Below are 18088 nucleotides of genomic sequence, written 5' to 3' on the forward strand. Positions count from 1 at the left end.
ATACTATATGTCCCAACACATACTACATACTGATCTTCAAATTTACACCCACAATATTTTGGTCCTGCAGTTTCACTGTCACTTGGACAGATTTCAGACTTAGCTATGGGAAAATGAGTTTTGACAAGCTGCGTTATTTTTGTCTGTTTATACATTTTTTGCATTTCACTTGGGATAAAGTTTTACTGCATTTTTGAACCTATAGCTAAGCTCACTTTCATTGATAAAGAGAAGGCACTTATCATGAGAGAACTTCCCAATCCTGTCCGACGTGAGGCAATGATGAACAGAGAATGAGAGAGAATAATGTAACATGGGCACTTCATTTTGCGGTCGCTAGTGAAACCTTGACTTTTAATCTTCCCTTTAGGAATCTGTGTGACCCTTGAGTAGGAAAAACTTAAACCAGAAGTGCAAACCTGTCATTAACAAAAAATAAACAAAAAGGCAGTCATTATGCTAATACTAAGAATAATGGGCTCTAGCTTTCAAGAGCTGACATTAAACTGGGTTACACATGCACACATATGCAGCGGGAAGCCCAGAACACTGTAGGGCCAATAAAGCTACTCCATGAATTGGAAGCAGGCATGATGCAATTGACAGGAACCATTTCACACTCTACGAAACCAATATGTTTCTAAATACGCAATTAAATTGAGCACATGGTGAAAGGCTGTTAAGAACATTTTAATAATAAGTAAAAAATACCAACAGGAGCTCATTAACGTATTTGGCACAGCTGTGCCCCATGGACCCTTACTGCTCAAACGGCACTGGTCTTGCACCAGGATGCAGGGTTTACAAACCATGTATGGGGGAGAAGTTCGGCCATGCTGGAGAAACTTGGGGTACAACTGATGCTTTTCTGGATTGAGAGGAACCATTTGAGATGTGTTGGTCATGATCACTATGGGTGTATTAGGCACCCTTACGGGATATACTGGGATTTTATCTCTCAACTGGCCTGGAGCATCTTGGAATTCCACAGGAGACGTTGGAAACGTTTGGTTTGGAGGTTTACCACCCTCAGCCTTACCAGTAAAAATGGAATGAAAATTATGAAGATAATGATCAGTTACGACTTAGTTACAAACAGATAGTTTTAAACTGCAATGGGATTTTCTTTTTTACTATATGCTTAGCTACTGAACAAAATTTAAAGCAGACGTGTGCCCTTCTAGGAGCAGAAACTAGTCAATGTGAATTTTCAATATTGAAAAGAAAATTAATCCGATAATGGTTCCAAAACAATTACACCTATAACTGGTTAGGAATGCGTGTGAGACGTATGAAAGGTTTAAGTGCGTCGCAACAGATCTTGTCGATTTAATAAACCGTTCGGTCCTGTCATGATTGATTGAAATAAATATGTGGTGCAGTCGCGTCCTGCTTTTGTGGGACCTGCAAACCAAAATGTTTTAAATACCATCGATGAACAAACAAGTCATTCGCAATGACACCTTTTGTCTGCGAAGCCTCCTTCGAGCACCGCGCCCTTTGTTTGAATGGGCGCAGTACCTGTTTTCTCCGCAACCCTTGTTCATCGAGACCTTCTAACGCTGGTGATCTGGTATCAGACAGACTTTCTAAGCTTTCCTTGTAATTTCGAGCTCTGCTAAAATTTCGCTATTCCGTCGATTGGCCAGGCAAGCCGAAACTGTACTGTCACAGTGCGCCTCAAGCGCACCCTCGACGATCCCGCCCACTCCGCAATCTCATTGGAGGATTCGGAGGCCGCACCCACACTGCCGCTTGACGAGGACAGGCTGCGAGCGTGATTGGGATGTTAGCGGGCTTGCTCACTTCGGACGCGCGTTAGTCGTTCTCTTCCGAAGGCTGAACTAACGAGTGGTTCGCACTGATTAGTGTTGCTAAATTGGTTGTTTTACTATATGAACCGCTAACACGGGGAGCTGGGAACGTCTGGTATTGTTAAAAGTGTGTAATATCGAAAAAAACGCAACAGTGCTTGATGCGCGTGCCTCCAATAGCCCTGCACCTCCTCGCTGGTGGGTTAGCCAGCAGCCTGCTTCTTTTTTTCTTGGCTAATTTGAATAGACAGTCATTCTGGAAAACGTCGTCTATTTGGAGAAGCATCCACTTGCAGAGCCACAGCACCATACGTCACCGCAGTTTCAGAGCCGCAGTTGTAGACCCGCAGTTTTAGACCCGGAAGTGACGTTACCATTTCTAGGCAAGGCGAAAACAACGCCTCCATTTATCGAACACAAGTCTTAGTTTTTAGCACGAGCGCAGCATTTTTGAGCACGAACAAAATATGACAGAAAACAGCACGGTATTATTGTTGTTGTTGTTATTATTATTATTATTATTATTACTACTGTTATTCTTAATATAATTATAAACCTGTACATTTTGCAAAACGTTTTTCAGAACAGTTTGAAAAGTTAACTTTACGTTTACATGTATGTAATCTTTGGCTGGCGAGCTAATTGTTAATGACTGCAACACTGGTTACGGTGGTTTGCCTCGTAAAAACTGGAGAAATCGACACTTAATGTTGCATTGTCAGCAAAATACGATAAAAATGCATTTTGCTCAAAGTTCAGTCTATGTTCTTGATGAACGGAAAATTCCCAATACTTTAAGACGATATTTAACCTAAATTAAGATCTTTTAAGTTTCGTTTTGTTGTTTGTAATATATTTTATAAATTGTATTCATCCATCCATTCATTTCCTAACGAATGTTAACGTAGTGTTTATTTAACTTTTAATTATTTTCTTTTTTGGGGGGTGGGCGCGACTTTTTAATGAAAATGAAACAAACATATTCCTATTCGGTTAAGAAGTGAACATTAAGTCTTCAAATGAGAAAGTAATCTAGGTATAAGCTTCAAAATTCTACACCACTTTATAATAAATTATGTTTTCTTATTTAGCCAGTGAAGTAGTGTCAAATGATGTTGCTTTTAAGAAAGCTGAGAAATTAAAATCCTTTGCCCAAATTGAATGTTCAGAATTTGGTGCATTAGTTAACAAGTCTAAATCTTCCTTCATTTTCTTACTACATTTGTGAAAGATCTTTTTCTTTCTCTTTGGTAAGCCACATTTAAGTATTATAAATTAGTTTTTAAATCTTGGATGTGTACCTACATTATTTATACTGGCTAATAACCTCTTCTTAATGTAAAAAAAGAAATCTTTTTAACTGTGATCTATCAAATTATAGACCAATTTTCTAATCTTTCTTGTATTTCTGAAATTTAGAGAAAGGTGTAGGTAAGTGGTTCTCTATATTTTTGCAAATAAAAGTAATCTCTTGTAACATTTTCACCCAGGTACTGCTTTAGTCAAAGTATTCAATGATTTGCACTCCACTGACGAAGGTTGCATTTTTAGGCCCATAGTATTACATCTACAGTAAGTGCCACATTTGATACTATAGACCATGATATTCATCTGATCAACTACATGAACCATCTCAGTGTTCTAAAATAGAGGTTTACCTGTTAGAAAGTAGATTCCTTGAAATTTTCATTTGTTGAATTCTAAAAACAGAAGTGCTAGTCATTGGTTGAAAGCTGCTAAAAATGTCAGTCTGAATGTAACATGTCTGTTGATGGCACCCCTATCACTCACAATGCACTAATTCTAAACTTGGATATATCTACAATGAAAATGATGATCTTTCATTTGATACACATACTAAACATGTATCTAGAGTAGTCTTCATTTTACTTAAGAAATATTGCAAAACTTAGATTATGTTAGCATTCCATGATGCTGAATAACTTATCCGTGCTTTTATTACTTCTACATGGATCACTATAAGGCTTTGTGGCTGATAACAGACTTAATTTAGTTCAAAATACAGCGGCTGAAGAGCTTACAAGAGCCAGGAAATATGAACAGTATATATCACCCTGTATTGCTTTCTTTACATTTTCTTTCTGCAAATTTTGTATTTTGTATTGAATTATTAGGTACTGGTGATCACATGTATCACTTTGCATAGTTAAGGATCTCAATATTTGAGTTACCTTTTAATTCCTTACAATCACTCTTACAGGAAGTGGAATATCTTGTTGTCTCTAGAATAAAAAAAAAAGCTGTAGCTGGAAATAAAACAGTAGTTTGTAAAGCACACTGTTTTAGGAACAACCCTGCCAAAGTGGTTTGAGATTCTGACAGTCTGTCAGCCTTCAAATCTAGGATAAAAATATATTTGCTTAGTCAGTCCAATAAGTAAAATTTACAATGAATCTGCATTCCTATTTGTCCTTTGTCTTTTCTTTTTAAACTTGCTATGTTATTTTTAATTTGTGTAAAACAAAACAGACCATTTTTTATTTTGTTCAATTATAATCTGGTACTGACACCAAGATTTTTGTCTCCAGGTTTATGGCCTGGAAATAGTTAAAGCTGCTTTGTGACAATACTAATTGTAAAATGCACAAAATAATTCAAATTTGATTGCTTGATTAAAACAGTTATTTAGTATTGTGAGTGATTACTGTAGATACAGAATTTAAACTTGCTAAAGCTATCCTGCTTTTTTGTCATTTTTATAGAAACACATAACTATTCAATTGGGAGTGTCAGTACCACTGCTGACTCAATGCAACAGATGTTGCACCTTGTTCCATTGTCCTTTTTGTAGTGGTAATGTTTTTAAGCCCTCCAAACTGGAAAAATTAAAAAAGCATTTGAAGAGTCATTTCAAGAAGGCAGTTCTCCATGAAGGTAAATTCATTTGAGAGTTTATTTTAATGTATGTCCAGTACTGGTACATACTGTATACTTTTAACTCGGTATTCTACATTATAACAATTTATACTGTTACACATTTTAGGTTTTGCCATCCACAGATGTGGTTTAGACTGCAGACCATCACAGCATTATCACTGCCCCTACTGCCAGACTACAATATTTTATTTAATTCAAGTGTATATTATAAATATTTAAGTTATCCATCCATCCATCCATTTTCCAACCCGTATATGCAAAATGCCGTCACACTAATATTGATAACACATGCCTACTTTAAGAAGTTGTGCTTATATTCTGCTTACATCAAGATTTTCTTACTCTACCTAAATATCAGCACATATTGGATATTTACATTTGTATGTGTAAGACTTGTTTGTTTGTTTTGTTACAGTAACATGACAAAACGAATATCTTCAGGCACATGGATACTAATTAAAAACAAGGTTAGTTTATAGGAATGTCATTGAGAGGACTACAAGTAATGGACATTCTTTTGTAACTTGCAGTAGGTGATATGAATCCATTTCAATTTCAGAATCTTCCACAGCAGTTGGTTGGGTCAGTGGATTGTGGAGTATTCATGTTGATGGTGAGAAAATCAAAGAAACTTATTTTTTAGGTTGGGAATTCTTTAGAATCACTATAAATAAATTGCAATAAGTAGAGTGTGCACTGTACTGTATGCAAATAGATTAAATATTAATTTAAGATAATTCTTTTGTGTGCTCCACAGTATGCTCTGCACCTTGTCTTGGATGCCATTTGACTTCACAGCTGTAAGCTTTCACTTATGTCTCTGATTATTTGTTAATATCTGTTACTGGTTTTAATGTACTTTGTTTTTTCCATCTGCATGGCAGTGTGATTTACCCTTGATCAGGAGGTGGTGGTGCTTCATTCTGTTGGAGAATTTTGCTGTTGAAAGGTATCTCCTCTCTCTCTCTCTCTGGCTAACGTGTGAATATTTCTTACAGGACAAAGGCGTTCACTAAAGGGGCACTGGAGAGTGTGAATGAGACCCAGAGCAGTGAGGAGGTATATACTGTATGTAATATCTAATATTATTTAAATAGGCATGTAGAAATACATGTTTTGTTTAATTCTCTTTGTGGTCTTTATCTAAAGGAACCACTAATAAAAAGGGACCTCCACACTGCAGTAAAATGGTTGCCAACATAGACAGTTGTTCAGAGGTGCCGTGTCTGAGCCCCATTTTCTGGAGATGGAGGAGGAGGACCAAAGCCGAGCTCTCCAGGACATCATCGATGCAGTTGAAACTGAAGATTTAATTTTGGCAAAAGAACCCTTTATATTTATTTTTCAGTTTAGGGATGATATGGAACTTTTCACTCGGGAATGTCGGGATAAAATGAAACTTAAAGTAAACTGCATATTTAATGAATCAGTATAATTATTGTCTGTTGCTACATTGATTGTTACTTGTATTTTATTGTGCATTAATACTCTGTTGATTTCAGTTTATAATACTTTGATTTTTCTGTTTTCCTTTGATGGTGGGTAGTTTTGAAAATAAACAATTTAACTGCAAGTCTTTTTGGGTCTATTGCTCATTTAAAGCCCACTTAGTGCTATCTAAAGGCTCCTTTAAAATATTTTTTAAAAATAGTTCATCACAGAACAAACACGAAAATTAGTAAAAATGTCTCCTTTTGGAGATAATGTAGTGTTTTTGAGGGTTTCCTTGGAGGACAGAACATTATTTTGGTACAGCAGTGAAAGATTTGAGGTCTTGGACATTATGAAGATGCTGATGTGCAATAATGTAATATTGTGGTTTTCTAAGTCACTAACACATTACTGAAGTACACTCAATGGTAGTTTTAGATAGCCTCACACTTCAGTCCTTCACAAATACAGTAGTTTACAAACCTCATATTTTAATTTCTCTTTGAGAAGCATGAAAGAATTGTGTTGAATCTCAATTTATGATTACATTTTTTCTACGTATGTACTATTGGGACTTTTTTTTTAAATCAGAAGGTCACTTTAGTTTAACAAGCAATGTAAATAACCTGTTTACTCTCAGATCACATTCTATGTGTTTATCAAGCAGAATTTAATATTTTCATTTTCTACACAATACTGTAATAACTGTACAGTTCACACAGTGAGAAACACAAACACACTCACTATGCATACACACTACAGGTACCATCATTGGTTCCTCTGTGGATTGGACTGTTGAATCGACACAATGGCTGTACATGCTGGGGTCTTTGGCACATGTCATCCCAGTAGCATGTGAGGTGTCACCAATGGTTTACTCTGCTCCTCAAGATGGCTCTGTCTTCTCCCTGTTCCAGCCTCGGTTCAAGGTTGCCCAGATGACAAAAGTATTTTTATGAGATGTTCAATACGTTGAAAAATTGTCTGTGGCCAGCATCCAGCGTAATGTTTTGTCTAAATTCTCCACTCCTCTTTTGTAGAATTAGCGTCCATTATCATTTCTGGCCATGGAATCTCCTCTCTCTGTGCAGGTCACATTGTGCACCAAGGATGTGTCATTTGTTTATACAAACGTGAAGGTCTTCACTGGCCTATTCTGTGTGGCCAGCAGTTGAGATGGGAGCTCTGGCTTATTTTTCCTTATTGAGCTAAGCATTGTTACCTTCATCTTGAGGAGCTCCTGTCCCAGTTTGTGTAAAAGTAAAAGTTATTGCATATGGCGTTGTGGCCATGCAGCTTATGTCATGTCCAGGGTAAGCCTCATGCCTTAATTTCTCACAGGAGTTCCTCCATCTGACTTCCCCTTGTTAATGAAATGACATCCTCTGTGCTTCCCTTGAGCAAGTTATTTGTAGCTTTGGACTGGCTTATCATTTTTATGCAGATGATGTTTAGATCTGTTTCAATGTTAAAAGTGACACTTCATCACAGCCTTCTCAGCTCACAATTTGCTTCAGTGAAATTAAATTAAAATTAAAACCTGAACAGAGCAAAACTCTTTAAAATTAAATTGCAACATAACTTATCTCCTGCAAAGCGGCACTAAAGTGCAACTTAAGAACTTAAGAAAACAAGCTCCTCTTCAGCCATTCTGGGTGATGGTCTCATCAGACCTTCTTTTACTGCAAAGAATCTCGGTGTCACTTTGATTCCTCCTTTTCTTATTTCAGCCATGTAAGCCACATTAAGAAACTACCACCTGTGTCACATTTCTTATGTTTGCTCATTCCCGTCCTTTTCTAATGGTGAAAATCTTGTCCCTGCTGTTATCACATCCAGCATTGATTATTGTAAGTCACTACTGGCAGGTGCCACTTCTAATCTTACTGTATATCACAGCTCCAGCTGATTCAAAACTCAACTGCAAGAGTCCTGACAGGGACTGGCAACGGCGAGCACATCACAGCCATCCTGCAGCTTCACTGCTCCCTGTGTCTTACAGGATTGAATATCAAATTCTGTTATTGACCTGCCCACTGAGGTCCTCTCATTCTGTGCCCCCCACTAACCTGCACTCTGTGGGTGACAGCAGGGCCTTTCAGCTGTATATAGCGCCCTGACTGTAGAATGACCTCCCAAAATTAATGACATCAGCTGACTCCATTCATTTGTTTTTAACTCATTCGTTTAGGAAGACATTAAACAGACCTGACATTCTGCCCTTTCAGTTTACCCCCTCTATCTGTCCAAGTACTCGGGGTTTGCCTTATCACAAATTATGTTATTTGTTCAAAAATTTGTTGTAGTATTATATGTTGTATATTAGTCTGGATTATTGTTTTTTATTCTATTTGAATGTTTTGTATATCCTGTATTTATCTTTATTTAGTGGAGATATTTGTAGCCAATGTTATATAGGTCTTGTTGTTCTTTCTGAATTTTGGGCATAGGAAGGGTGCTATATAAATACATTAGGGTTATTAATAATATTTTTTTGGTGGCTTATAATAATAAGTGATAAAAACTAGAGAAGTTCAATGTAAGGCAATTAATATATAGCATAATTCAGTGTATAACGTATTGCCGTTTTCTTCACATACATGTTTAAAAATATTAGATTGGCTAAAATGTTTATTCTTTAAAAAATGTAATCACTTTTATTATTAACGTTTTACTAAAATCTAACGTGGTGCAAACATTGTAATTATACTGTATATTTCGTTTCATGAATGTAAACGAAAAACTATTTTCAAATAACACAGATCTTAACGATTTTAATTTTGTCGACATGTTAAAGAGACCTGCCGAAACCTTCCAAAAGTTATCTTCCGATTCTCCGTTCTCAAACTGCGGTGACGTCAGTTCTGACTTGGAGAAGACTTACTTGCCGAGACCTGCCGAAACCTTCCGAAAGTAATGTTACGAAGTCAGTCCTGAAACGTCACTTCCGGGTCTACAACTGCGGGTCTACAACTGCGGGTCTGAAACTGCGGTGACGTATGGTGCTGTGGCTCTGCAAATACCTTACTTCTTGGGAGATTAACATTATTGGGGATGGGGTTGCTTGTTGTCAGCTGCTCACATTCAGGTAAGTTGTGTACCTTAGTGGCAAGAGTGAGATGCAAAATTTAAAGCATAATGATTTTTATTATTAAACTTGATCAATAAAATGCATTCTTAAACAGATTTTATCCAATTTAAGGTCAGAGGGGTGCAGTGACGATCCCAACCCCAATGGGCACATGGTAGGAAACAATCATGGACCAGGGGCACAGTCTAGTTCAAGGCCCACTCATGCACACATTGGAACTCACACTGAAATTACCAATAAACCTCACCTGCATGTCACACACATGGACAATGTGAAGACTCTACAACAACAATGACCAGGTGCAGAATTCAAAGTCCAAGCTAGAGGTGGCCCCATCTCCCATGATATTGTCATCATTTAAATACTTTAAAAGTACCTGGTAGTCAATGTTACACTGAATTGCCTTGCTGTTTGTGACAGTAAATTGGGGAAAAAGATGAATGCTGTTGACCGTCCTTCATTTGGACAATGCAACTGCTCACAGGGCACGTGACAAAAGTAGCACTGGGCAACTGAGGATTCAAAGAGGTGCGACACCCACCACCTTTTCCAGACTGGCCCCGTGCTTCTACCACTGGTTCTGCAAAACTGCATCTCACAATGCCGATGATGAACATGCCACAGCAGCTACGTTGAAGGAGCAGTTGCACAAGCAAGTCAAAACAGTTTATTTGAGAAGCATAGAAAAGCTTTGTGAATGTTGTAACTGATGTATTAGTGTTTAAAGGGATTCTGTTAAACAATAAAATGTAACTAGTGACTGGTGTATCTCCTAACATATTTGGGTGAAACCTTCTAAATTTTGATTGAAAATTGATTTTCGGCACCCTCCACATAACACAGATAGGAACGTTGACCATAGCGTGTTGGCCAGCTTAGCTCGGTCGACTAACACCACTGTCAAATGCGACAGCAACATTGTCAGCTTTGGTCTATTGAACATCCGCTCACTTACGAGCAAGGGACATCTCATTCAGGATCTCCTCATTGACCGTAAGTTTGACTTTCTCTGTTTAACTGAGACTTGGCAGCAACCTCAAGACTTTTCACAACTTAATGAATGCACCCCCCCGGGGTTTGTTTACACTTGTCAACCCCGTGCATCTGGCCGTGGAGGAGGTGTCACGATAATTTATCGCGAGAAGTGGAAAGTCCTGCCGTTGCCTGCACCTGCTGTTAGCTCTTTTGAATCGACTGTATGTCAACTGTCTGGGCCAGTTCCAACCATCATTGCAACTGTCTACCGTCCTCCTAAGTCTAACAACAATTTTTTGAACGATCTTGCTACCTTCCTTACCAATCTATCTGTAATTACTCCAAATATAATTCTTCTGGGGGATTTTAATATACATCTGGACAATATCAATATCCCTCTCACTAGAGACGTTTTATCTTGCCTGGAGAGTTTTGGATACCAGCAGCACACTGATGTTCCTACCCATTGTAAAGGACATATCTTGGACCTGATTTGCTGCTCTGGTGTTGTTCCTTTTGATCTTACAGCAGATGAACTCACTATAACCGACCACTTTCTCCTCTCATTCAACGCTAAACTTACCTTTTCTGTTCCTAAGCTTCCACGCCTCATAGCCTTCGTAACATTAAGAATATCAACTTGAATTTGCTGTCTTCTAGAATTGATTCGCAAATGGACTTTTATAATTTATCCTCTCCCATAGAACTGGTCTCATATTATGACACTTGTCTTAATGGTATTCTTAATTCTCTGGCTCCGCTAAAACCAGATCTGTTTCTTTTTCCTTTTCTGACCCCTGGTTTACGCCTGAACTTCGGCTTCTGAAAGCTAAAGGCAGGCAACTTGAAAGGTTGTTTAAAAAAACCAGACTCTTTGTCCACAAAGAGATGTATAAAATCATCTACTCTATTACAAGGATTGTATAGCTCAAACCAAATCTAATTATTACACTCAGTTAATTACTAGTAATACAGGTAACACCAAGTCTTTGTTTTCTTTACTTAATAATGTTACACAACCTCCAGACTCTTTACCATCTCACCTTCACTCAACTGCCTTCTGTAATTCTCTTATGTCTTTTTCAATGAGAAAATCCAAAAGATACATCAGCACCTTGGTCCAGATCCTTTCTGTATTTCTTCTGAACTACACTCACCTATTCACTCTTTCTCTTCTTTCCAGCTTCCCACTTCCTCTGAAATCTCAGATCTCATCTGCAAATCCAAGTCATCTACTTGTCAGCTGGACCCCTGCCTACAGTTTTGGTTAAAGCCTGCCTCCCTCTCTAGTCCCTCTTATTTCTGCCATCATTCACTCTTCTCTTACTACTGGTATTATTCCCTCATCTTTCAAAACTGCTGCTATAACCCCAATATTAAAAAAACCTGGTTGTGATCCTACTAATTTCAATAATTTTCGCCCCATTTCTAACTTGCCCTTTATCTCCAAAATTCTTGAAAAAATAGTAGCTATCCAACTTCACACCCACTTCAATCAATCAACATTTATTTATATAGCACATATTCATACAAAAAAATGTAGCTCAAAGTGCTTTACAAAATGAATAGAAAAATAGAAGACACAATAAAAAATAAACATAAGTCAACATTAATTAACATAGAATAAGAGTAAGGTCCGATGGCCAGGGTGGACAGAAAAACAAAAAACTCCTAAGGCTGGAGAAAAAAATAAAATCTGTAGGGGTTCCAGACCAAGAGACCGCCCAGTCCCCTCTGGGCACTTGTCTCACAATAATCTATATGAGAAGTTCCAGTCTGGTTTTCGCCCCCTTCATAGTACAGAAACAGCACTTGTTAAAATTACTAATGACCTCCTTATGGCTGCTGACTCTGGTTTAATCACTATTCTCATCCTTCTTGATCTGAGTGCGGCCTTTGATACTATTTGTCATACCACTCTCCTTAATAGATTATCTTTGATTGGCATTACTCACACTCCACTTGATTGGTTTAGATCTTACCTTTCAGGCCGCACTCAGTTCATACAGCTTAAAACCTTCACATCCCAACCCACCGCTGTTACTTCTGGTGTGCCCCAAGGCTCTGTCCTGGGGCCTCTTCTTTTTATTATTTACCTTCTTCCCCTTGGCAATATTTTTCGCAAATATAACATTAATTTTCATTGTCATGCTGATGACACCCAGCTCTACCTTGCTGGTAAACCCACCTCCTCTTTTCCACCACCCTCACATATTCTGTTAAACCCAGGGAACACAAAGGAATGCCCCCAGAATACTTCCAGTGAAACCTGTGAGAACATTGCTGTATTTTTCACTCAAAAAATTAATGATATTAGAGATAACATAGTATATCTCCCGAACACTGCAGAACCTCCAAAGCCCCGGTACTCCGTTATAAACAAATTAAATGCTTTCACCAGGATAGATTTACCTGAATTACATAGTATAATCTCTCAACTGAAATCCTCCACCTGCGTCCTTGACCCAATACCAACCAGGTTTTTCAAAGAAATATCAGGCGTTCTAATTGACAATATTCTGGACATAGTAAATTCGTCATTAGATACGGGGGTCTTTCCAGACTGTCTTAAGACTGCTGTAGTTAAACCCCTTCTTAAGAAACATAATCTTGACCCCTCTGCCTTTGAAAATTTTAGACCCATTTCTAACCTGCCCTTCTTAAGTAAAATTTTAGAGAAGGCAGTCATTATGCAGTTAAATGACCACCTCAATAAACATGCTATTCTTGATACTTTTCAGTCAGGCTTCAGAACAAATCACAGTACAGAAACTGCACTTGTTAAAGTAGTAAATGACTTGCGGTAAATGCAGACAGAGGCCATTTATCTGTTCTCATCCTCTTAGATCTGAGTGCTGCATTTGACACCATTGATCATAATATTCTTAGAAATCGCCTTAGTCAATGGGTGGGCCTCTCTGGCAGTGTCTTAAATTGGTTTGAATCCTACCTGGCAGGAGAAAATTCTTTGTGAGTTGTGGTAATCAAATCTCAAAGACACATGATATCCGATATGGTGTTCCACAAGGCTCTATCCTGGGTCCGCTGTTATTCTCAATCTATATGCTTCCGTTAGGTCAGATTATCTCAGGTTACAATGTGAGCTACCACAGCTATGCTGATGACACACAGCTGTACTTATCTATAGCACCTGATGACTCCGACTCTTTCGATACACTAACACAATGTCTTACTGGTATTTCTGAATGGATGAATAGTAATTTTCTCAAACTAAATAAAGAGAAAACTGAAATTTTAGTAATTGGCAATAATGGATTCAATGAGGTTATCAGAAATAAACTTAATGCACTAGGATTAAAAGTTAAGACGGAAGTAAAAAATTTAGGGGTAACTGTTGACTGTAATCTGAATTTTAAATCGCATATTCATCAGACCACTAGGACAGCATTTTTTCATTTAAGAAACATAGCTAAAGTTAGACCGCTTATATCACTGAAAGATGCTGAGAAATTAATTCACGCTTTTGTTTTCAGTAGACTAGATTACTGTAACGCACTCCTCTCAGGACTACCCAAAAAAGACATAAATCATTTGCAACGAGTGCAGAATGCAGCTGCTAGAATCCTAACTGGGAAAAGAAAATCCGAACACATTTCTCCAGTTTTGATGTCACTACACTGGTTGCCTGTGTCATTCAGGATTGACTTTAAAATACTGCTTATGGTTTATAAAGCCTTAAATAATCTCGCTCCATCTTATATATCGGAATGCCTGACACGTTATATTCCAAATCGTAACCTTAGATCTTCAAATGAGTGTCTCCTTATAATTCCAAAAGCTAAACTTAAAAGAAGTGGTGAGGCGGCCTTCTGCTGCTATGCACCTAAAATCTGGAATAGCCTGCCAATAGGAATTCGCCAGGCAAATACAGTAGAGCAATTTAAAACACTGCTGAAAACACATTACTTTAACATGGCCTTTTATAACTTCACTTTAACTTAATCCTGATACTCTGTATGTTCAATTCTTCATAATAACTATTCATGGTGGCTCTAAAATCCGTACTGACCCCTACTCTCTCTTCTGTTTCTTTTTCCGGTTTCTTTGTGGTGGCGGCCTGCCACCACCACCTACTCAAAGCATCATGATGCTCCAACAATGATGGACTGAAAGCCAGAAGTCTACGTGACCATCATCATCAGGTCCTTCCATGAGAACCCTAAATACAAAGAGGACTGTTTGACTTATGTTAGGTAGAATGCCCAGAGGGGACTGGGCGGTCTCTTGGTCTGGAACCCCTACAGATTTTTTTTTTCTCCAGCTTTTGGAGTTTTTTGTTTTTCTGTCCACCCTGGCCATCGGACCTTACTCTTATTCTATGTTAATTAATGTTGACTTATGTTTATTTTTTATTGTGTCTTCTATTTTTCTATTCATTTTGTAAAGCACTTTGAGCTACATTTTTTTTGTATGAATATGTGCTATATAAATAAATGTTGATTGATTGATTGATTATTGATTGCATTTCTGAAATTAAATCCTGGTTCTCTTCAAATTTTCTTAAATTAAACAGTGATAAAACTGAGGTTCTCCTCATTGGTTCAAAATCATCATTATCCAAAACCAATAATCTTTCTTTTATTATTGATAACTCTGTTGTTTCCCCATCATCTCAGGTCAAGAGTCTGGGTGTCATCCTCGACAGTACTCTATCTTTCCAATGTCACATTAATAATATCACCCGGTCTGCTTACTTCCACTTACGTAATATTAATCACATTAGCCCTCCCTCACTTCTCATACCACTGCCATTCTTGTTCATAGTCTTGTCACTTCTCGGCTGGACTACTGCAATTCACTCCTCTTTGGTCTCCCTAATAAATCTCTTCACAAGCTTCAATTAGTCCAGAATTCTGCAGCACGTATCATCACTGGAATCCCATCTTTTCACCATATTACTCCGGTCTTGCAGCAGCTTCATTGGCTCCCGATCAAGTTTCGTATTGATTTTAAGATTCTGCTACTAACTTTTAAGGCCATCCATAACCTCGCACCTCCATATCTGTCTGACCTTCTACATGTTGCCATTCCATCTCGTAACCTTAGATCCTCTTCCTCCACCCATCTGACCGTTCCTCCCTCCCGTCTAACTACCATGGAGAGCAGAGCTTTCAGCCGTTCTGCTCCCAAGCACTGGAACTCATTACCTGCGGATCTCCGAAATATCAAATCATATTTATCTTTCAAATGTAAACTTAAAACACATTTGTTTAAAATGGATTTTTCTTCTTCCTCCTAATTATAGTGGTTTTGTTTGGTTTTAATTTTTAGATTTTCTGATGTTTTAAGTTGTTTATAATTGTGTTTTGTATTTATTTATTTATTTGTTTGTTTGTTCAGTGTCCTTGAGTTCTCTGAAAGGCGCCTTGTATAAATAAAATGTATTATTAAATTACTCATTCTGTTAACTTGAAAACATGGTGACTGCAAGACACAGCCGAACTGCAGTTCTCCAACTGTGAACCTTGGATTCGTTTACTATGTATGAGAGGCAAGTTAAATCTAGTTTTACAGGTTTTGAACTTGTTATATTTCATGGTTCCTTGCCTTTATCTGCAGTCACTGGGAATAGTGTATCTTGACAAACATCTGACATACTGGACCCTTTTGTAAGATGCACTTTTTACATTTAAATACCTTTTCTTTTATTCATAAAAAACAACAAATGTTAACATTTCAGCTGCTTAAAACTAATGGATACAATTTTAGATGCTTTCAATATTTTTTATATAAATACAACATATGCATACATGCCTGCATATACACACAGTCTCAAATCTTTGAAGAGTATGACATAATGTACTGGCAAGTTATTGATTCCTCCATTAATTTTACATATCCGAGTAATCCATTTAAGAAACTCAAGGTGTCTAACATTCAGCTTTCTGACAGAAACTGGACATGGATGGGATGCCAGCACTAAAGATCCTGCATGTTAAAATTAATCTGGAACAGACAAACACTTTCCAGCTACTGACATACCAAAAAGCTAAGAAAGTGTGCCTGTTTATTAAAGCCTGAGAATGACAAAAAAAGGCACACATTTTTATGAGAGTTTGCAAATGTATCACAAGCAGTTACGCAAGGGTCCTGTTAAATTTAAGTATTACAAACCTGATCTAGCATTTCAAAGAGATTTTCAAAGAGTGTGCTCCTTTTACAATTTAATAAAAATGGACAACAAATATTGTCTTTGAACTCTTTTTAGGATAATGCACCAATCCATAATTGAAGCATAAATGTTTTAAAACTTCTGTCAGATATGGAAGAAGAGAGAATTATCACCTGGAAGGAAAAAAACATACCATACCCATAAAATGACCCAGAACTTAAAATATAGCAGAAGGAATCAACCATTATTTAAATACATCTATTATAATTCCATTATATTAACGGAAATTCTTTTCATCCTGGTGTCACAATATCACTTGACAGAACATTCTGGACCCCTAAACCATTTTTATCTTCTTTCCACAGCTCTTTGGAATACACACGATATATTCACAGGAAGCTCTAACACACTCATCTTGTCCTGTCTGAATGTTGTGCCACTTCCAGACACTAAGCCACCACTGACAGCTCGATGTGTCACTCTGTAAACTTTCCACATTTAAGTTTATTTCAAAAGATGTGTCAACTGGTCCTGCAGATTTTTTGAATGCTCAACACTAAAGGAAAAAAGAAACACTATTTAAATAGGAAATTAATTTCCTACAGTTAAAAATAAATTTGATTTCAGCTTAAGTGCTACAGTAAATATTAAAAATATACTGAAAGACAAAAGAGAATCAAACATTCTTGCTCAAAAAGAGATGCTTAAAGGACATTTGTGAAACACTAGAGATTTAAAAAATAAAAAAAAATCAAACAACAACATCATATTTTCCCGATTATAACCTCAGAAGAATGATTCTGAAATATTTAATTAAGAAAAGAAACTAGGCATCTTTTAATTGGGAAAGATCCTGACAGTAGAGTTAAAAGGCCTAATGCTTAACTCCACTTAGATAAATGAAGTACCTGATTCTTTTGTAACAATTTATAACACTTGGAGCACATGCAGAAATTAAAATGGCATTTTTGAAGTACATAAAATCATTAAAATATGTGCAAAAAAATAAGTGTGCAAATGGCAGTTAAAGTTACTGATGAAGTCACTGAACGCGAGTTAAATTAATAATCAGGAGTACAAAGAAGATGCTAGAAGAGAAGAAAAGAAAAAAATAAAAACACAACACTCACTTTCTCTGAATGGCTTCTTGCCTGAAAGACAAATAAATGTATGCATGTATTCAATTCTAAGTATATTATGAAAATTAAAAGATATGCTAATCTTCAGTCACATAAAGGTTACTGAAAAAAGACACACATTACAAAAAAATTATTCCAATCTATTTAATATATATATACACATTACAGACAATAACCATAAATATTTATTTAAAATATTCTAGTCATACTGTTTGTCCACTTCAAATCTTGAACAGAAAGAAAATACAACTTAAATAATTTTTAAAATTTACATAGTGATATACTCAAACACTGTCTTTTTACCAATTAAAATTATTAATAATAATCCATGAACATAACTTGTTAAATACTGTATGTTTGCCAAGTTTCCACTCCTACTTGGATGAGGTGCTAGTCCACCTCATGTTCCACTTTCACAAACACAAAGCCAAAATACTGGCCACTATACAATCTTTGAGGAAAACACATGTGCCATAAAGTGCACGCACCATATAAATATAGTGAGGAAGTGAAAAAGACAAACTGCTCAATAGCGCTAAGCCACAATGAAACAAAATAAAGCAAAACCGTTATCAAATATTATAGTTCATGCCAATTCACTGTTGCT

At 37.0% G+C, this 18088-nt stretch overlaps 2 long non-coding RNA genes across 4 annotated transcripts; one reads left to right on the forward strand and one right to left on the reverse strand.

Moving 5' to 3' along the window:
- The first annotated feature begins 1760 nt into the window (after nt 1-1760).
- LOC120514423 lies at nt 1761-5908 on the forward strand. Of its 3 annotated transcripts, XR_005630452.1 has the most exons (6): nt 3074-3386; nt 4538-4709; nt 5128-5179; nt 5272-5325; nt 5711-5771; nt 5862-5908. It is a non-coding gene; the product is annotated as an uncharacterized LOC120514423 (long non-coding RNA). The 3 variants fall into 3 exon arrangements; XR_005630454.1 differs by lacking the exons at nt 3074-3386; nt 4538-4709 and adding an exon at nt 1761-2299; XR_005630455.1 differs by lacking the exons at nt 5711-5771; nt 5862-5908 and adding an exon at nt 5470-5495.
- Nucleotides 5909-15858: 9950 nt separating this feature from the next.
- LOC120514431 lies at nt 15859-17650 on the reverse strand. Its single transcript, XR_005630456.1, has 2 exons — nt 17473-17650; nt 15859-16898 (listed from the first exon to the last, which is right to left on the reverse strand). It is a non-coding gene; the product is annotated as an uncharacterized LOC120514431 (long non-coding RNA).
- Between the last annotated feature and the right edge of the window lie 438 nt (nt 17651-18088).

The sequence above is a fragment of the Polypterus senegalus genome, chromosome 1, assembly GCF_016835505.1.
Source record: "Polypterus senegalus isolate Bchr_013 chromosome 1, ASM1683550v1, whole genome shotgun sequence".
Taxonomy (NCBI): domain Eukaryota; kingdom Metazoa; phylum Chordata; class Cladistia; order Polypteriformes; family Polypteridae; genus Polypterus; species Polypterus senegalus.